The sequence below is a fragment of the Dermochelys coriacea genome, chromosome 1 (genome assembly GCF_009764565.3).
Source record: "Dermochelys coriacea isolate rDerCor1 chromosome 1, rDerCor1.pri.v4, whole genome shotgun sequence".
In the NCBI taxonomy this organism is placed as follows: domain Eukaryota; kingdom Metazoa; phylum Chordata; order Testudines; family Dermochelyidae; genus Dermochelys; species Dermochelys coriacea.
The window spans coordinates 223,865,631-223,887,994 of record NC_050068.2 but is presented as its reverse complement, the minus strand read 5'-3'; the positions used below and the strand labels follow the sequence as shown (position 1 = coordinate 223,887,994).

The 22,364-nt window shown below is 38.8% G+C and overlaps 1 protein-coding gene across 1 annotated transcript in view; it reads right to left on the bottom strand.

Annotated features, from left to right (window-relative positions):
- The window catches only part of LOC119855632 (potassium voltage-gated channel subfamily KQT member 1-like), a 765,296-nt gene that overhangs the window by 486,834 nt on the left and 256,098 nt on the right, over nt 1-22,364 (bottom strand). The window lies entirely within an intron of this gene.

Below are 22,364 nucleotides of genomic sequence, written 5' to 3'. Positions count from 1 at the left end.
CTCTGTCAAATTGTCAAAAATATAATGATGATGCATATTTGGCAGCTTATTCATGGATGCTAAACTTAAGCTTGATAATTAAGGTCATGAACTACTTTTGCTGAGAGAAACTGAAACCTGAAATTGAGCTCTTAAAATACTAGTTAAATTCATAGTGAAAGAGATAAAGAGAAAAAAAGTGAGAGAGATAAAGGGGGGGGGGAGAGACATGTTTAACATCAGCTACATGTAATTGTAGTTGATGTTAATGGGCTTTAACGTTTTTCCAAAACTCTAAACAAAACTTTGTTTTCAGGAAGGGTGAGTGTATTCTTCTTATGAACCAGTTGAAGAATCCAATCGATGACATGATATAGCCAGGTGTGTAAAAACACATCTAATTGTGATACCCTAATAAAATTAAAATAGAAATATATTGGATTTTTGAAAGAAGTGCCAGTTCTCTCTCTCTCTCTCTCTCTCTCTCTCTCACATACACACACACACACACACAAACTTTCAAAATATTGCACACTTTAATGTGAAAATTCATTTTCATAGGAACAAGCAATTGAATGTCAAAGTATTGGCACAAAAATTACTAATTACTCTTCTGTTTTATATAATGCATGTTATAGGCATACATCTTGGAGAGTAGATTTTAAAGAAACTGTACATACATTTTCAGTAACTACTTTCATTAGCTATGAAAGTACAGACCCCCCCAAAAGGTTAGGAAATCTAAAATCTATAAAGAATATCAAGAAAAAATTAGACTCAAATAAGGAAGAACAGAGTAAAAAAGTGAAGAGACATAAGCATGAAAGAATATACATTTCATGAATACACAACAGGAATGGAATTACACTCCCTCTTCCCCTCCGCTCTCTCAAACTGTTTCACTAAAATCTTATTTTCAAGCAAAACTTTATGATGTTTCATACACGTTGTGTGTGAAATTAAAAGAAAATTCAAGAACTAAAATCACAGGTTTCTATTTCATTGTTCACATTTTACAGAGCCCTAGTAGTAAGAATGGCCAAATCATCATGACTGAGGTCATAGTTCAAACCTGAAACTTCATTCCAAATCTAAAGGAAATTAACATTTGAATGATGTACCATCTTTAATTGTTATGAGCATAGAAGTAGTTCAAGTCCTGCTAGTTAGACAAAATACCCATTTTGTACACATATAGCAATACCTTGTGACATCAAACTTTTTCCCAATCTAGTGAAAATTACCTTTCAAATAATATATGCCAGGACCCTCAATACCTAAATAGTCTAGGAGTTCTTATCTTGCCATTCATATAACCATATGTTCAGAATGTTCCAAATTATAAATATGGCACTGATCAAACTAAAGCTTAATTATTGTATTCCTTATCTGTGTAAAAGCAAAGTACTGACTGCTATACCTCATTTTGCTTAATAAAGCGAAGAAGAGCAAGTAAAACTAACAATGATATGGTTGGCAGGCATTGGTGAGCCCTGAGAGAGGTAATCTGAAAGTCTTTTGGAAGCCTCAAACTCCAAGTTTTCTGTAGCTTAGCACAAAACAGACGGGGCAATCTCTGTTCCTGAGGGGGTCTGGCATAGCCTGCCAGCTTCCAGCCATGTTATTGTAAAGAGACACCTACCATTTTGCAACCCCCTGGACTAGAAGAAATTTGCTGGATATCAGGTCCGATAGCCAAAACAAGCATTTAAAATGTTGATCATTTTATCATGGAAGTTCATGTCGGGCTGACTACACTCAGGTAATGACAAGAATGTGGAAACCTTCAAATAAATTCCATTGCAGTTTTGAAAATATCTCATACGCTTTACAGCAGTAAGGCAAAGATTTTCAAAGCAGACTAGTTATTTTTGTGGACTCAATCTGAGTCACCTTAAAGGTGGCTAATTTTCACAGTGTAGGTACTCAGCACTCTCTCAAAAAACACGCCTCCTTAAAAGATCACCTCATAATTCAGATACCCAAAATCACTATTCACTTGTGAAGATCTTGGCCTGAATACCCAGGCAAAGAAAGTCAACACTATTGAATTTTTAAAATTTGCTTTACTTGATTATTGTGAAATAGTGTAAGTTGAACCCCTCCCTTCCTCCCATACAAAGTGTCAACACAACACAAGAGAAGAGCTAACTGTTGGTCTAAGCACAAAAGAAAATTAATGGAAACTTCCAGCTAATGTACTTTACGAAGTATGGCCAATGGCTTTTAAGCATTTGTATTGACATAATTAAAATGTGATGTCAATCTTTCTAGTTCTTAATACCCAATCTTACTTGTTAAAATGTGATTTCAAAATGTAGTTATAGCCTGTTTTTTAAGCGTCACAAATGTATATGTAAAGCACACAAAAATGTTTTATTATGATCATTAGCCCCAGATCTGCCTCATCTTTCTATATTGCACATAATTCATTGGGCCAGGCTCTCTTATAAACCTGTGATGTAGCTCCACTGCCAGAAGAGAACTTGGCTCATTCATTGTAACTGTTAGTACAGCAAGTGAAAACAAGGCCAACTTAGTTTGCCTGCACATAATGCAAACATGAGTGAAAAGCACAGTTGATTAAGATGCCTGGTTAAAAATATCTTTCCCAGGGCTTCTCTCCTTTACCTTTACGTTACCTGAAATTAAAACTAATGAACTGTTCATTAAAACGAAGAAAAGAAAGTTAACCATGTTGACATAACATGTTACTTGATGGAGCCATCACTTTTATGGAAAGGAGTTTTTAAAAAAGAAGACTTGTTTGAAATAAAACAAAAACATATCCCCTCACCACCACAAAAGCAAAAGGGAAAAAAACCCAAAAACACACTTTGGTGGTTTGCTCTTCCCCTACACAAAGCATTTACTTATTACGAGCTTTCTACAGTCTTTTTGTCTCCTATTTTAAACTGGAAACGCTTCGTGCTGACACTATGCGTAAAGACAGATGATATAAATTATATCTGCCTGATCTGCCTTTTGTTTTACTCAAAAGCAAGGAGGAGATAAACAGTCACACAAAATTACAAAACTCCTGCAAGTTTACAAAAAACAGACCCCAAGTGATTGGCAACATTAATATTTTCCAGATTTCAAAAATTAATTAAATAAAACTACTTATTAAATTTCTCTCTCTCACACATATACATACACCGAAAAATATATATTTCAGCCTTGCAAAATCAGTAAGAACATTTACCAGTTCACCCACAAAACTACATTAACATGATCACCAGCTCATACAGCCTCCCCATCTCTACCTCTCATACGACAGAGAAGTACATTTTTTCTCCTTACGTGCACATACTTGTCTATGGACAGAGTCACACAAACACCACTACTCACCAACACACATGCATGCACAAAACCCTCAACACAACCTTTCCTTCCCTTTACACATCTCACACACGCTCCCATTCATAAATCCCATACCTCAGCGCATATGCACATACACTCTCTCGCTCACATACTCATATAAATAATTTTCATATAGATGAGGCAAACACACAACCCCACAATTAACCCTCAACTCAGTAACGAACACCAGCTAACTGCCATTCAACCCCACCCACTCAGTCTGTCTCAGTAAGGTACCATTCACCAGTTCTCTTTTTTTCAAGCCACCAAATTCATCTATTCACTTCCCCACTGATGATTATAAAGTCCTTCTGGCACTAGCATTGTCGCAGGTCCATTATAAACCATGGTGAGGTGTAGTGAGATGTTCACTACCCATTCTACTACTTTGTATGCAGCATTGTTGTAGATGGGTCAGTCCCAGGATATCAGAGACACAAGGTGAGTAAAGTATCTTTTATTGGATTAACTTCTGTTTCTGAGAGAGACAAGCTTTCGAGCTTACACAGAGCTCTTCATCAGGTCTGGGAAAGGTACTCCTAGTATCATAGCTAATACAAAGTATTATTTAGCAGAAGTAGTCCCTGCAGTCAACTACATACAAGAAATCCATGGCTCATCATACCTACCTTCATAGATCCACCAACCATCCCAAACACACCAAGTAATCTGTTATCTCTAGCCAGGCATTCAGATAGCACAGAATATGCATCAAAGAGAAAGTCTGTATGCTAAACAATCTATTCAACCTTGTATTTAGCTGTGACATTCTGAGCACATTTCCCAGACCTGAAGAAGAGCTCTGTGTTGGCTCGAAAGCTTGTCTCTCACCAACAGAACTTTGTCCAACAACAGATATCTTATCTACCTTGTCATTCTACCATTTTCTTTGTTTTATATTAGTTACAGATTCACATTGCAAGCTCATAATTGCTACATCTGGAAACAAGAGTGACACTTATAAAGACACTCTGGCCCTGGGCCAATATGCTTGAGTGCTCCACAATAATTTCTGAATTATGAAAACACCAATACGCATTTAAAGACACAAACAGATTGAGGAACCTACATATGAGGAAAAGGAAAAGGTGTGACGGTGCTGTCTGTGGGAGCCAGCTGAGGACACTCAATTAGGGTGAACTGCAAACAGAACGGGGCCAACAAACCCCAAACGCTGGTGGATATTCCAATACTTAGAGTTACCAAGCCAGCACAAAACAGCTTCCGTATTACCTCACTGGTTACTCAGAATTCCAATTAATGCAGTTCCCTTAAAATATCCAGCCTCAGGCCTCCATCCAGACACACGTCAAACATATGATGGTAAATTCTGAAAATCTTATTTCATCATATAAAAAGAAAAGGTTCTCCTAATCCCAAAGGACCAATCCCCAGACCCAGGTCAAATGATATCTTAGATCTTACCCAAGATACACGCTTATAGTCAATTCTTATTAACTAAACTAAAATTTATTAAAAAACAGAGAGCATTGGTTAAAAGATCAATATACATACAGATATGAATTCAATTCTTGAGGTTCAGACACATAGCAGAGATGAGCTTGTAGTTGCCAAAAGTCCTTTTAGAAATAGTCCATAGGTTACAGTTCAATGTCCATATTTAGTGTGACTCCAGTCAATGACTGGGGATCTCAATCCTTATGGCTTAAGGTTTCCCCCTCTTGAAACCCAAAGCAGATCTGAGATGAAGAAGGATCGTGTCCCAAGGTTTTTATACATTTCCAGTAGCCTTTTGGCCTGAGAAAACAATAGGCTTAACTTTCCTTCTCCCAGACATCCTGGCAACTAGCACAAGGTAATTTATCCATTAAACAGTTCAGATACAGGTTACCACAACCTTCAAAGAGATATATAGACAATAATACTATTTCACTCAAGTGTCTTCCTGAATGTTAATATTCCTTTTTTGATCTTTGAATCAAAGCTATAGCAATAGACAAGACTTATTTGCTTACATCACAAGACCTGAGCAAACACCTACTCTTCTATCTCTAACAATGCAGGCTTGCATTTCAGAGCTCTATTCATTAACATATCTTCCTAGCAAGTCTTTAAAGTTCGGCCATGGGTCAGGTCAGTCTGTGAGTTAATTAACTCTTTCTGGCCCTGTCACCTTTGAATGAGATATTATATTACACTCATAACTTCAGAAAAGGAAAATGAAAAAATTTAAAATATGGAAGAGTAACAGTGGCTAGAATGATCATTCACTGCGGATAAATAAAGGACCATTTAATGCCCTCTCTTTCCTTAAGTGGAGAATATGGGGACCCAGTGAACTGTAGCCCCAAGGTAAAAAAGGAGAACTCTGTATATTTATATGTGTATATATATATATATATATATATATATACATATATACACACACACATACATACACACATATCTTCTTACTATATGTTCCATTCTGTACATCCGATGAACTGGGTTATGAAAGCTTATGCTCTAATAAATTTGTTAATCTCTAAGGTGCCACAAGTACTCCTGTTCTTTTTGCGGATACAGACTAACATGGCTGCTACTCTGAAACCTATGTGGCCATATTACTCCTGCAATAACAGCAGGCTACCATGGCAGAAGTCAGGGGTATTTTTTTCATTGGAGGTCACTTTCACCCAGCTGTGATAATGGGGAATAATTTTCCATCATAAACTAAATTAAACTGAAAATCTGCTTTGGGAAAACCCATAAAACTATAATATCTTTTCTGAGGATATAGAAGCTTCATCTTTAAAATACACTCAGAGCATTATTGAGTGTACACACACACACACACACACCCCTCTCTCTAATACACTATATAGTGTAATAGACATATTATACAAGCTTCATCTTTAAAATAAATATATACATAATACAATAATTCAGTCATATACATCTCTAATATACTATTTATAGCATAAAACTGGTATATTAGAGAGAATAGCAATATATGTAAGCTTGGCAGAGTTTGATTATTATTTTTATCATTTTGATGGATAATATCAATGTTATTTTTAAGCATTTTTAAAATTATTTATTTAAATTTTCAAAGTTACGGGACATTGTGGGGGTCACACAATTATTTAATGACAGTTCATGTTGAGATTCAATAAGTTAAAGTTTTATAACAAAACACAAATTGTCAATAGCACGTCAAAATATAGAAAGTAAATATCCTTAAATCAAGCTCTAATAAGTTCTCAAATCATTTTTCGTACTTTGCCCACCTTTAAATGTAAATCATCAATGGAAATATATTTTGATTGGTTTGTGCATGCATGTGCAATGAAATCAATGCTTAATATTTACCAACAGAAATCTAATCCTTCCAAGCCTAAATATATGATAGCATCACACACACACACACACACACACCACTGTTAAACTCCTACGTCTCAGTTCTCAAAAACCGTCAGAGAGAAAGGAAGTCTTCAGTCCAGCTCTGTTCATTGCAATGAATCAAAAATGTTGTCCGAGTCCTCAGGTGCTATCACTGCCAAAAGGCTTTTAGACACCATAGTGATTAATGCGGCATAAATATTGATTACATTATTAGAGATGAAGAAAATGAACTAGGATGAGAACTTCTGCAACAATGGTCTTCAGATTGTAGGCAACTACCTAACAAAAGAGCGATTTGACCTGTTGGGGACAGGCCAATGTTAGTATAGTGTACTGCAGATATATGGTATTGAAGAGAACAGGGATGAGGGAATTTGAAAACAGGAGTGTCTATTTTAAAATTTACTAATTTGTTTATATGGAGTTAAGAGGAAATTATGGTGGTATAAATTCCAGCAGGTTGCAAGCTACTCTAACAGTGCAAATAAGCTTTCATAGAATCACAGGTCTAGAGAGGTCATCTAGTCCAGTCCCCTGCACTCATGGCAGGACTAAGTATTACGTAGACCATCCTTGACAGGTGTTTGTCCAACCTGCTCTTAAAAATCCCCAATAATGGAGATTCCACAGCATCTGCAGGCTATTTATTCTAGTGCTTCACCACCCTGACAGTTAGGAAGTTTTTCCTAATATCCAATCTAAACCTCTCTTGCTGCAATTTAAGACCATTACTTCTTGTCCTAGCCTCAGAGGTTAAGGAGAACAATTTTTCTCCCTCCTCCTGTAACAACTTTTTATGTACTTGAAAACTTATGTCCCCATTCAGTCTTCGCTTTTCCAGACTAAACAAACTTCCTCCCCCCCCTTCCTTCATTGGTCATGTTTTCTAGACCATTTCTGTTGCTCTTCTCTGTACTTTCTCCAATTTGTCCACATCTTTTCTGAAATGTGGCACCAAGAATTATACTCCAGTTGAGACCTAATCAGCACAGAGTAGAGCAGAAGAATTGCTTCTTGTGTGTTACTTACAACACTCCTGCTAATACATCCCAAAATGATGTTTGCTTTTTTTGCAACAGTGTTACACTGTTGACTCATATTTATCTTGTGGTCCACTATGACCCCCAGATCCCTTTCTGCAGTACTCCTTCCTAGCATCATTTCTCATTTTGTATGTGTGCAACTGATTGTTCCTTCCTAAGTGGAGTACTTTGCATTTGTCCTTATTGAATTTCATCCTATTTCAGACCATTTCTCCAGTTTGTCCAGATCATTTTGAATTTTAATCCTATCCTCCAAAGCACTTATAACCCTTTCCATGTTGATATCATCCTCAAACTTTGTACGTGTACTCTCTCTATGCCATTATCTGAATCATTGATGAATATATTGAAAAGATATTTATGCCACCTTGTCACATCACCCCTGATTTGTGCTGTGTAGAGCCTGGGCCACAGTTGAGACCTTGCCTCCAGTGTCTCCTAGCAATGCAACGCATATCTAATACCCTTTCTTAGCATATCAGTGGAATGACAGGCCTTTTCTGGGTTTAATTAACCCTTAAAAAGAAATATAACATGCTGGCTAGACAGCAGTACTGCAGAAAAGGATCTGGGAATCCTTATGGTGGATCTGGGGATTATAATGGTTCACAAATTGAATGCGAGTTAATAGTGTGATGGTGTTGCAAAAAAGGCAAACCTCATTCTGGTGTGTATTAACAAGAGCGGTGTATATAAGACATGGGAGGTAATTGTTTTGCTCTACTCAGTACTGGTGTGGCCTCAGCTTGAGTACTGTCTCCAGTTTTGGGCGCTACACTTTAAGATAGATGCGAACAAGTTAGAGAGAGTCCAGAGGAGAGCAAAAAAAACGATAAAAGGTTTAGAAAATATGACTTAAGTAAATAGTGAAAGAGTTGGCATGTTTCGTCTAGAAAAGGGGGGGGACAGGAGGATAATAGTAAATATGTACATGGTTATATAAAGGGGACAGTGTTCAACTGTTCTCCATACCCACAGACTGTAGAGCAAAAAGTAATCAGCTTAGTTTGCGGTAACGGAGATTTTCGTTGCATAGTAGGACAAACTTTCTAACTATATGGATAGTTAAGCACTGGAACAGGTTCCCTGGAGAGGTTGTGGCAGTTCTTAAAAAACAGGGACACACGCCTGCCACTGCCATGGAAGGCCTAGCTGTACTTAATCCTGCCTCAGTGCAGGGGGATGGACTAGACCTGGAGATCCCTTCCAGCCCTGTGTTTCTAGGATTCTGTGCTTCAAGAACAGTTTCTAAATAAAGATAAAGAAATGAACTCATAGACAAGTATTTTGGATTTGCCCAAAGGTCTCATTCCACCTCCTAAGTACCATTCATTCTTTTAGGGGCATTTAGCTCAAAATTTCTGAAGGATGAGGCTAAATGCCCCCTTTGGCATTTAGAACATGAAACTAAACTTGGGCTAAAAAGTCTGTCCTTGGGCTTTAACTTATTCTGATACAGATTCACAATGGAGTCCCCTTATGTGATGGGTGAAGTTGAAGTACTGTATACTCTTCTACAAAAATCACAATGTGTCACTGGTATGAGCTGATCAGAAGAGGCCAAGTACTCCAGTAACAGGAAAGATACAGAAGGGACTGAGAAGCTCTGGCACCACTCCCTGGGATAACATGCACAGTGAGCATCCAAACACAGATGCCCTTTTTTCCTCCAAAGAATTTATATGCTTAATACTTGTAGATAATGAGTTACCTCATAACTGTGAAAAGAAAAGGAGGACTTGTGGCACGTTAGACACTAACAAATTTATTTGAGCATAAGCTTTCATGAGCTACAGCTCACTTCATCGGATGCCTTCGTGATTACAGACATGGCATCATGCATAATAGCTAGATTCCTGTAATAATACTTGTAGGAAACTGCAGCTAAATTGGATGCCAGTAAGCTTTAAACTCACTGGAATTATGCTGTAATTATAAAAGAACTGTAAAAAACAAAAGAAAATATAGACAATTATAATTACACACCACTCCCATTTTCCCTTTCCCTTTCATGCCTTTCCTTATCTGAGTTGCAGGGATGGAGTGCTATGGACATTCTGGGAGCACATTTAGCCTCTGGTGGGGGATGGAAGCTGCTAGCTTTGACCAACAGCAAACCCCCAGACCAATTATGGAGTAGCACCGATGGGGTCCAAAGATAGCCTAATCCAGTTACCAAGTGGATAGATGTGGACCTACAATGTGGGTCCTTGAATGCAAAGGGAACAAAAGCAGTGTAACTTAGGGGTTATGACAGGGCCATGGAGCATTAGGTTAGGGCTGGGTATGAGGAGAAATATTGTAGGTTCATTTTTTATCCTTAACTAATATAAGCTAATAGCAGTGTGCCTGTAAGCAAACAGAAACTCTTTGGGAAAAAAAATCTAATACAAGTCTAAGAAACAGCTACATGTATAAAAGAGTGTCTAAAGTTTCAGAAACCAGGGGCACCAAGCATGGAGTCAGGCTACAAAAATATTTGACGCATCTGCTGAACTGAGACCAAAATGTGTGTTGTTCATGAAGTTGGTACGGCTCTTGTAATTCCACACAAAATACACCTTTCAAACTTCAAATATCAAAAAACAGTTGCCCTAGTCTAGCTCTTTGTTCACAAGTTAATAATATCAGCTTGAAATATCAAGATGGACCTACCAGCTGAGTTCTGTATATTTATCATACAAACAGGCAAGGACAGAAAGAAAAAACCCTCATCATCATAATCCTGTCTTTATTGAATCAGCCAGTCACAGCATGTCACTATTCCCAGTCCCATGATACTCGTTTCCAACAAAAAGACCATGAAATTACAGAAAAAAGTATATAGCTCTTTGGGGCTAGGTAGCAGAGAGGATAAACCTTCAAAGTCTTTCATCTGTAAAGACTTCTGTTTTAATCTGTTTCAGGTCACAAGTGATATGAGCTTGGTGGTTTCAATCAAATGTTCATATCAATAAGCCACCGTGCAATTCAGTACAACAGGCAGAGTTCAAGGATTGAAACATGAAGTATTAGCAGCACTAGAAGCAAGGACCAAAGTGCACTGGTAGAACTATACGGCGAAGCTCACACAATATCTGTTTACCCTACACAATGGATTTGCTTCTTATCTCAAATACAAACATGTTTGCACAGAAATGGATTTTTGAGAGACCTGAACACTATGCTAGGCATTAGCCAGTTCCATCATTTTTTCATTATTATGAATAAAATTAATCAAATGGGCCCCTGAACACACACACAAAAATCCCTCTACTATTTATGCTGCAGTAACACCAAGAGGCTGCAGTCAGGATCAGGACCCCATTGTGCTAGAGCTGCTCCAGTGCACAATATAACATGGTCCCTACCCGCATGAACTTACACTGTAAATTACTATTTATTACAGATAGATCTTAAATCCACAAAAAGAAAAGGAGTACTTGTGGCACCTTAGAGACTAACAAATTTGTTAGTCTCTAAGGTGCCACAAGTACTCCTTTTCTTTTTGCGAATACAGACTAACACGGCTGCTACTCTGAAACCTTAAATCCACAGTATAATATTTACAGTTAGCTGTATTCTTGCTACTTTCCATATAATGTTCACATAACTACCAATATCACACAAAGAACACACACACATTTTTATGAAGGTATATTATAACTAACCCTCTTCTATGTATCTTGTTCCCAATTACAACGAGGCCTAAAAAATGCGATATACTGTTAACTCTCCAAAGAACTATTCACAAAGCTTGCCTCTTGTAGGCAGTGTACTAAAGTGAGTGCATCTTGTAATGGTAACAGGATACAAGAGACAAAAACTATGATCATCACCTCAACATTGTCAACACGTGTTCAAAAATCATGTCAGGCCCACAAAAAAATAATAATGAGATGTTTAAACGCAACTTCTTTTTATTTGCCTTCTGTTTTTTGAGACTTTGGGGGCGGAGGAGTCATGTTTTCAAGCTTTTCTCCACAAGCACAAGGACTAGAAACTTACTTAAAAACTCCCAGAAACTATGATTCTTACATACTTCCAGGAACTGGGATCTTTAGAAAAAACAGCAAATATCACAAGACTTGTGATAAAATTGTGAGTGTTGGCAACACATTTAACCCATCCCTTTAAGAATGCAGGATTTTTCCCAGAAGTATTTTTTTCTAGCACTTTGTTCACTTTGCTGAAACCTTTGCTTTTAATGTCATGTACCAAATATGAGCCCAGTGATGGAAGGTGCTGAGTGCCCTTAACATCCACCGATCTAAAGTTGAGAGTGCACAGCACGACACTGGAAGCACTCACACTTCAAAGGGCTGAATCCTACATTCCTTCTTCACTACATGAATTTATGATGTCATATGTCACAGCATGCTAGTTCTTAATTTAGGCATCAGTCCTGCAATGATCTATGCACAAGACCCCTGCATCCATGCAAAGCCCCACGGACTTCAGTGGTGATCCGTGCAAGCATCGGGGGTCCATCCACAAAGATCTCATTGCAGGATCAGGGTCTTAAAGAGCAACCTTGCAGCAACATGAGGGGCACATCCATGATCTTTAAATTGCAAAGGCTTCCTCCAAATGTTGAGTCTTTAGTCTTTACTAAAGTTAAAGTTAATTTCATCAATGACATTGTACCTGTTTGTCATCATCTAAGGAAAACTAGACATGGGAGTTGAAACATGGTTGAACTTTTTATTTTATTTTATTTTTTACAGCAACTTTTAAAAAGGTGGGGAGCGGTTGCCAAAAGATTCCTTTTTATATTCCACAAAATTCTGTCCAAATTATATCGCCTTTGATACATTATTCACTTCACACAAATATAATGAAACAGGAACAGAAGCCCACCAATTTTTAGCCATGTCCTGACTTTGAAATAAAAGGAAAACCGATGCAATAAAGCTACTTCAAACACCCATGATAAATTTACACTGGCAAAGACTCAGCTGTATTATGATGACAGCACTCCCCCAGTGAATAAGTGCACAGTGCATTGTCCCTTCTAGAGCTCAACTTCAAAGACCTTGAAAATCTCCTTTGAATTCGAACCCTCAACATCAAAGCCTTGGAGTTCATTTATAGTTTCAGGATCAGATGAAGGCAGCCAGTGAAACAGCCATGATTTAAAGGATAATCACTTCAGAACAATAAGTCTATGAACATTTTCCATGGCATTACACTTAAAATTAGGTTTGGAAAAGTAATGCGTCACACGCTTCTTTTCGACTTCAGGAAAAGACAGGTGAAATAAATCTTTAAAACTGCTTGGTCTTCTCACCACTGTCCCTTCTATCTTGCAGGTTTGGTTGTGAGTAATCCCCCCCCCCCCACACACACAAAAGTTCTGCCTAAAATATTGATAGTTTAAACATACTTTGCTTATTTATACATTTGACAAGATAAATGCAATATGGTTTGCTGTTTTCTGTGCAAATGATCTAGATTTGGCACTTCAGAAACTAACACATTGACCCTGCATTCTGATACATTGGCAAGAAAGATCGCTGTGTGATTTGTAAAATTGGGGCTGTGCTCTGGCATATGCATTACCAAAAAGGGGCAAAAAAGAAGCCCAGCATTATTCAAATGTATGATCATCATACAGTGAAACACACAATACATTTGGGGGCATGGCTTGGATTAACTATGATGAGCAGTTGAGACTGAGACTAGAATTCAGTGGGACATCCTGAATCACATGCTCTGCTTAGAGTGAATGATATTAGGGGCACCAGGTGTTCACACTGAGAGCGGCCTATTTATTACTTAGCGAATTCAACAGAGATCCGATGCTCTGCATAACATTTACTGGGCAGATTTACACAAACCTGCAGATTTACATATGCTTATGAGATGTGTTTCAGGATCCATGTAGTCTTCAATTGCTATAGCTTTCAGGGAAGGCCCCAATATGATAGAAAATTGGGGGGGGGGGGGGTAAATGCACCCCCTCACCCATTTGCCCAATGGTACAGGGAGCAAAGGGCAGGGAATGGGAAAGGAGTGTGGGGAGCTGGCAGTAAGGGTACAGGAAAAAGCTTTGTCTCCAGTTAGCTCAACTTTGGGATTACCCTAACAAGACAGACAGGGCACATTTATGGTAAAGGTTTACATCAGGAGTTAGTATTCTATACAGGGCTAAGAGATCACGTAACGTCCACAGAAGGGTTGAGACACACTGTAAAGAAAAAGATTGCACAAGAAGTAAACGCTAACAGAGTTGCAGGATCATTCAACCATTACCTATAAAGAACCCCTGGTTTCTCCACTGGGTTTGGTTCCTACAAAGGCACCTGGAGAGTATTACTCACTCCATCACCTTTCATATCCATGGCGTAGTTCAATTAATGATGCAATAGGCTCTGAATTATGTTCAGTGCACTATTCTTCCTTCCATGAGTCTGTGTGCATGGTCAAGACCTGTGACCTGGAAGTGCTGTTAGCAAAATGCAACATCCAGTCAACTTTTCAATTACTGCCAGTGTATTGAAATATTTTGGTTTTCTGTCTTGAGGGTCAGTTTTATTTTGTCAAGTCACTTCTGATGGAATTGTCCATCTCCTGTTCAGAATCTAAAAAATTCAGTACACTGCTGGAATGGGTAGTGGAACAGGAGTCTGGTTTATACCACGTGGCACGCTATTTGGATGATGGCTTGTTTGCAGAGAGGGCAGATTCTGAGAAGTGTTCCAGCCTACTAGCCATATTCCAGGAACTGGTTGGTAGGTTGAGGGTATCTGTGGCTGATGAAAAAACAGAGGGGGCCCTCTATGAAGCTGACCTATTTGGAAATTTAGTTAGATATGTGGGCTGATATATCTAGACTCTCCCAGATATATTAGAATTGGAAAAGGAACAGAGAAGGACAACAAAAATGATTAAGAGTATAGAACAGTTTCCATATGAGGAGATGTTAAAAAAAAGAGTGGGATTTTTCAGCTTGGAAAAAGAGACGACTAAGGGAGATATGACAGAGGTCTATAAAATCATGAATGGTGTGGAGAAAGTGAATAAGGAAGTGTCATTTACTCCTCCACATAACACAGGAATCAGGGGTCACCCAATGAAATTAATAGACAGCAGGTTGAAAACAACCAAAAGGAAGTACTACTTCATACGACACAGAGTCACCCTGTGGAACTCATTGCAAGGGGATGTTGTGAAGGCCAAAAGTACAGCTGGGTTCAAAAAATAATTAGATAAGTTCATGGAGGATAGGACCATCAATGGCTATTAGCCAAGATGGTCAGGAATGCAACCCCCTGCTCTGGGGGTCCCTAGCCTCTGACTGCCAGAACCTGGAAGTTGACAACAGGGGATGGATCACTTGATAATTACCCTGTTCTGTTAATTTCCTCTGTGGCATCTGGCCTGGGTGACTGTCAGAAGACAGGATACTGGGCTAGATGGACCATTGGTCTGACCCAGTATGGCCGTTCTTATGTTCTAGGAAAGGCTGGGGGAACTTCTGGGAGTGATTATGAAGACTAGAGTGGCTAATGAGGTTACACTGCAGTATTATTGGGCATCTTAACTTTGCATGCTGAATGATGGTCCCAGGGCAGGCATTTTGCACCCGACTTTCAACTGCTACCATAGAAATAGCATAGCCAAACCATTTTATAAGGATTAATAAAGAGATGAAGGATTTAGGGGGTTTGGAACAATTTCTGAATCAATGTAATAGAATGTCCTTTTGGAGGGAGGAATAGGTGATAGAGGCAGATTTAGAGGTTCATTCAGGGGCATTCAGATTTTAGACTGTTTTACCAAGGCAGGTTGTATGCTCAGAAATGGCCCTCGGATGGGATACAAAAAGAGATAGTAAAGGATACAACATTCTGGGAATTTTTTTCCCATTTTGGTAGCAGTAACTACTTGGATAACTGATTTTGCAAACAAAAGCACGTTTGGAGTCGTCGTCTTCATGTAGCTGATGTAAATGTAGAGCAACAACTATAATTTTACATCTAGATGGCTAGCCCAGATAATTACATATGGAGTAGCGGAGCGTATTACTGTGAGGCCTCCTTCGTATTTGTGAATCGGGCACTGAGTTGTTGCATGTTCCATAGTCTGTTCTGGGTGACCACAGTCGCACACTGGAGAGTCTTTAATTTTCCATTTGTGCAGCAAGTATCTGCATTTGCCATGGTTTGTATGGATACGGTTTAGAGTTGCCCAAGAACTTTGTGGGTGATCAAAGCCAGGGATCTTCTGCCTGTGGTCTTTTACAAGGTGTTTATCTGTGAACTCCATTTGGCTTTCCAAGCTTCATCAGTGTTGAAGTTGCATTTTTGGAGTGACAACTTGGTAGTGGTACTTGTTATCAATTGCCAGTCCTCCAAATCACCCAGGGTTATGAGGCTGGTAAGGGCATTTGTACTGCAGTATTTAAATCTTACAATATGTTTCGCTGCCAAGCATGTGCTCAGGATTGATATTGGCAAATATGATGCATTGTCTCGATTTCAGATGGACAAATGTTAGAAGCTGGCACTGGGGGCCAATGAGGAATGGTAGCACTCTGGAACCTTGGCATATGTTGTCTCATGCATAGTATGGAGATCAGTAGCACCACAAATGTTTAGGGCCTACAACAGGTGTTTTAATAATTGTGTACAATTTCAGAGGAGGGAGGGAAGATTGGATACTGAAATACATGGTGTCTCTGGGAATCCATGGGCTGGCATCACCTATGACTTCCGGTCATCTATTGGACTTTATGTTTGCCAGTAGGATGAGGGGTTAGCCAAATCCTTATATCAGGGTCTTAGTCTGGAGGTTTTTAATGGGGTTGTCTCAGGACCTGGGCCCTAGAGAGGATCCACGTTGTCCCATCACTGCTAAAATGCTCAAAGGGATTTTGCACCAAATCTCTAAGGGAGCTGAGGAAGGAAGTTTGGGGCACCTACATTTGGAAGAGCAGAAAGACAATCCCCATCTTTTTATAGCTCCCCACTTTAACTTCATATGAGGGGAGGGCAGCACGATAGCTGGAACCTAATTAGGATTAGGTAGAAATGACTAAAGAAAGGATGATGACCCGCACCGGACAATTTGTTGCCACATACTCCCAGATATTGTAAGTGAATAAAGTTGTGGCCTAATGCACAAAATCCATGGTATCCTGTCTTCCTTCTAGTGTAGCCAGACAGTGGTTCTGTTTACACTGGGCAAAACCACATCACGAGATTACCATACACAATATACCCACTATATTTGACTTTTTATAGATAGGGTTTTTGTTTTGTTTTTTAACTGGATAGCTTACTGCTCTGGGGTAAAGTTCTCTCTAAGGATGAACTGTAGTGATTGATAAAATAGTCTATAGAAATTCATCTACATGGTTTTCTATGTGCCTATGAATGCAATAGCTGAGCGTGTCACTTGTGTTAATGAGTTTATCCTCTCAATGTCTCTGAAAGGTGTAGGAAAGTATTATCATCCACATTTTACTCATGGAGAACCGAGTACATAGCAAATAAGTGACTTTAAACAAGTGACTTTAAATGAGGCAATGTTCTGGGCCAAGGTGCTCGAAGCACCACAGGCCTGGCAGGAGTACTGTGAGAAAAACGAGGCTTACACACAGCTGTGAGTTACTGGCTTTATTGAAGGTTAGTGACCCACCCACAACGGGGACTCCAAGCGTTGCAGTCACGGAGGCAGGGAATCCAGCACACCGGAGCTTTGCATGGGATGGAGTCCGACGGAGGGGCAGAGAGTCAGCATTAATAAGCATTACACAAAAACAGCTCATGAATATAAAGTTAGGTGCTTCTTAAAGGGGGGCTTTCTACTACCTGGCGAAGGGCCATGCAAAGCAGCTGTGTCCTTCAAGAACTCTCTCTATCCCACAATAACAAAGCAGCTATCTATGTCCCACAGTAACCTCTCGGCTCGAGAAAGCTGAAGTTCCCTGGCTAGGCCATAACAAAAAGTCGTCCGCAGTCCCTTACAGGCATAGAACCCAGATCCCCCAAATCCAGAGTCCTAACAACAAGACCATCTTTCCTCTCCGGTGAAATAGAGTCTGTGGCTGCCTACGAATGTGTGCATAACAGACCAGAGCTGCCTCTCTGTTTGCTCTTGCAATGTATAAATAACATTTACAACTCCAGAAAGAATGCAAATAATACAAGGGTGATTTTATCTAGTTCCAGATATACCTATTTCACTTGATGTGTGTTTTGCCTCTTGCAGATCTCTTTCTTTTATAAAATGCATTGAAAATTGTTCAAATGGGGCTTGACTTGTAATATTAAGAACTTCCTTTAAAAATCTTGTAGTGGAACTTTGCTTTGTTATTTAACATGGTTATGGTAATGCCTGGAGGCCTATCAAATCGGGCCCCATTTGATTCTAACTGTACAATGGGTTAACAAAAAAATCAATATAGTAGAATTTGTAAAGAGATTTCTTTGATGACTTTTTTTTTTTTTAAGAGTTTTCTTTTTGAAAAGAAAAAAAAACAGAGGTGGAACTGGGCTGATTCTGAAGGTTTTCTGATGGGGAACATTTGTTAGAAGGGAACACTTCCACCTACCACTCAGAGTATGTAGGAATAGAATGTCAATGAGCAGCCAAGAAAGGGCATGAGTATAATAGGTTATTATATCTAACCAGCAACTTAAATTAGTACATTCTTATTGCTTTTCATTTTTAATAAAAACCATTGAGAAACTGCAAGGGCTCTCTCAACCTATCATCTGCTCCCCACCACTGATGTATCTTGCTTCTCTGTTTTCTCTGTCTATATTATTCTTTTCCTACCGCACTTTTCATTCCCAGTAGAGCTTTTTATAATATAGAAAACGATCATTTAATATTGCTGCCATCCAATCTTCACTAGCCAATCATTGCTGGAGACTTCTAACCAAACACATATCCGAGGAGTATTTTACTGAATAAAATTTCTAGATTATAAAATGTATCATACTATGCAACAATGAACTATTGGATGCACTTCCACTTTTTTCCGCCTTTTTTTTAATTGTAATTAAGAACTAAAATATGAAAAAGGAAGTAAATATTTAGCTGAGAGCAATTAGAGTAACATGTATCATACATGTTCCAAAAACGAGGTGCAATAAAAGATGATTCCTCAATAGAAAGGAGCACCCCATCTTAACTAGAAAAAAATAAAAATGGACTGACTAATCTTTCTGATTTCTTTGGTGTTATAGGAAGCCACTTTTAAAGGAAACTTTGGGGAGTAAATTTCCTTTCCTTGTTTTTTCCACAGATAAATATGCCATGCTAGAGAAGAATCTGGAGTGTGAGATAGTATGCACAGTGCATGTCTACACGAATGGGTGTAAGAAGATAAGAACGGCCATACCGGGTCAGACCAAAGGTCCATCTAGCCCAGCATCCTGTCTTCCAATAGTGGCCAATGCCAGGTGCTTCAGAGGGATTGAACAGAACAGGTAATCATCAAGTGATCCATCCCATTGCCCATTTCCTGCTTCTGACAAACACTCCCCTCTCAATACAGTCCCACACACATTGAGTAAGGTTAGGATTTTTAAAAGCACTCAGAATGCTTACTTCGATGGGAGTATAGCAAAGCCAATGATGTGTGCCTTTGAAAATCTCTTCCAAACTCAGATGTTTAAATCTAGGTTCTGTTAACCCCTGAACTCAGATGTCAGGGTAGGATGTTGCTCCCTAGAGGAAAGCAAGTAGTACATCTTAGGTATTTATGGAGCAACAATCACTGTAGTAGCAAGTCAGTAGATAAGCATAAATCAGAACATACTCATAAGATTTATTTAGTTCAGCTGCTCATACTTAATTCTCTCTTTCTTTTGAAGATGGTCTTCTCAGATAGCTAGGAAACAAGCCACATGCAGCCTTATAAATTATAATCAACACCTTGAATGTAAAGTAAATAGAAAACTCATAAAAACAAATTTCCGGGAACTATATATGTTCCCTATGACTCTCACTGCTAACCAGGGCTGCTGCATTCTGAACAAGCTGAAGCCTCAAAATGTCCTATTACAAAAACATAATTGATGAGGTCCAGATTGGAGATTTTTAAAATATTTAAATCTTTTAGACTGTAAACTCCTTGAGGCAGAGACTGTATTTGCTTCTTGCACACCACCAAGTACATCATTCGTTTTTAACCAATTGTGATGATTTGTTGTTGTTTAGCTAAATGTAGATAACAAGTTACTACTAAAGACAAGACTCAAAAAAAAAAAACCAACAAGTGAGAATCTGGGAATATCCCAGAATATCAAAACTTCTTTGACCCTCCTAGTTTCCACTGCCTCCCACCACTTCTTCTGGCTTGCCTAGATTGAGCCTCAACCTCTGGTAGACATCATAAAAGCAAAGACTGAATCATCCACTCAGTCTTAAATTGTCTCATCTTCCCCATCTGAAAAAAGCTGGGCAACAAAACCATTTCAGATCCAACTACTACACAGCAGGGTGAAAGGGTTGTGATCAGTAATATGAAGGGGAAAAGTGCCATGGGAATTGACAGGGCCACACCACTGTAAACTACCTGTGGTCACCACAATGAGAAAAAAGAATCCACACACTGAAATACCTAGAAATCAATATATCCACAACAGAAGAATTATGGGCTGAGTAAACTAAACAGGTTCTGAACTCAACAAAATCAGCTGAAGCATAGAACACATACCAAAAAAAAAAAGTGAAAGTGGGGAAAAACATTTGCACTTTTTACTTTCACAAAGTGAGACAAAGTGAATTTTCCCTCAATTTTATATATTTTAAAAGCTATGATGAAAAGTGTTCATTTTTTTCCACTGCAAAGGATTTCATTTGTCATCAAAGCCCATTTTTCAACCAAAACGTTTGACCAGCTATATTTGGGAGTACATCTAATCATGGAGCAAAAAATTATTTAACCAATGTGCCCAACACCACAGTATGAACACAAATGGCCAATTAAACAGTCATAAAGCCTAGTTCATGAGACATCCACAGACTGAAATATTTCATGTAAGCCATTCAATGAATAATTTCAAATGAGGGACAAATATATAAAAAAGCAGGCTGTTAGTTGATAATCTGTCAACAGAAAGAGCTAAATTCACTAAATAAATTGTTTGCTGCACCTGGCAACAATCCTATGCATTTCAAGGGTGAACTTGCCCCAAATATCCTATTTCCTTCTCTGTGGCATAGTGAAGTGTGCATTGGTTGTCTGCTGCCCACTCTCCCTTCCCGCCACCCCTCCCCAAAAATAGCTGCATTTTAGTAGTGCTGTGATCCTTTGGGGGTAAAAGTCACTATATAAAAATAATAAAATGAGGTACGCTATGCCAATGGATGAGATAAACATGAAATCCATTATATTTTATTAGGAGAAATAAGTAAGCCATTGTAACTTCATATTGATCATGGAAAATGTCAGCTTTAAAATAATTGAGCCAATATATATATATACACATATCAAAATGTTGCATTAGAATAAAGCAGCATCTTGAAGCATGACATTTTCCATTCAATATTCGTTAATTTATTTCAAAAAGGAGTCCAACAACAATCCAAACCCAAGACAAAAATGTATGGAGTACGTTTTTCACATAAAGTCACTACGTGCTCTTAAAAAGAACCCTGGGCAATTAAATTTGATTTTATTCAGACTGGTACAATGCTACTTATGAAAGGGCCACTATTGTTCCAAATGTCAAGGGAACGAAATAATAGGGCTACAGCTTTTGAACTCACTATAATGCAGGAGTAACTTTTAACTCTGGCAATCATATTGTGGCAGTTGTCCAAAAGATTACTAAACACTGTGTATGCTTTGTCAGTATTACATACAAAACAGCATTTTTAAACAAGTGATAAAACACAGTTCTTCTGGGAGAAAGAAGAAGAATGAATATTTTTTCTGCTTGTAGAAATCAATGTAAAATCAACTGCTCTGGGGAACGTATGGAGAGTTCCCCTACCTTTCCCTTCTCCTGGATCTGGGGAGCTGAACTTCCCCAGACCTCTGCCGCCGCCTCCTCCTGAGTCTTGAATGGATGGTGATCATCAGATAGGAGACTTTGAAGTGAAAACATCAGGAGGAACCAATAGTTCAAGTCTTTCTGCCAGTAGATGGAACAACACAAGCAGCTGAATTACCCAAGCTGGGAGACCTTTATCTACCACTTTTCTTCCACAGGAAGATCTGACCTCTGCTGGTTTCACCCCCAGCACAGAGGAGAAAAGCATGCCTCCTCCACGTCTACTTCCCCTACAACAGAAAAGTAAAACTTCCACCAGCTTCCCCACTGCTAGACAGAATCCAGGGGAAACAGAATGATTATGAATTCTCTCTGCAATCCTGGCATACCACAGTGGTATGTATGTATATATGTGTAGTGGAGAGGATGATTAGGAACAAGGGTTTTTCGCCCCTACACCATTTCAGTCTGGGCACGCATGTACCTAACTGGGAACAAACTCCTTTCAGATGTATTTTTGCTCTTTGTTAACTCCTTCCCTGTGCTGTGTCCCATCAGACAAGGTTATGCACTGTCAGAGAGACAGAGACTATTATTTAGGGGCGGTCAAAAATGCCAAATTTACAGTTGTCCATGCAACTTTAATTTAGTCCCCTTATGCATCCAACCTGTGCACTGAACAAAGCAGGGGACTTGT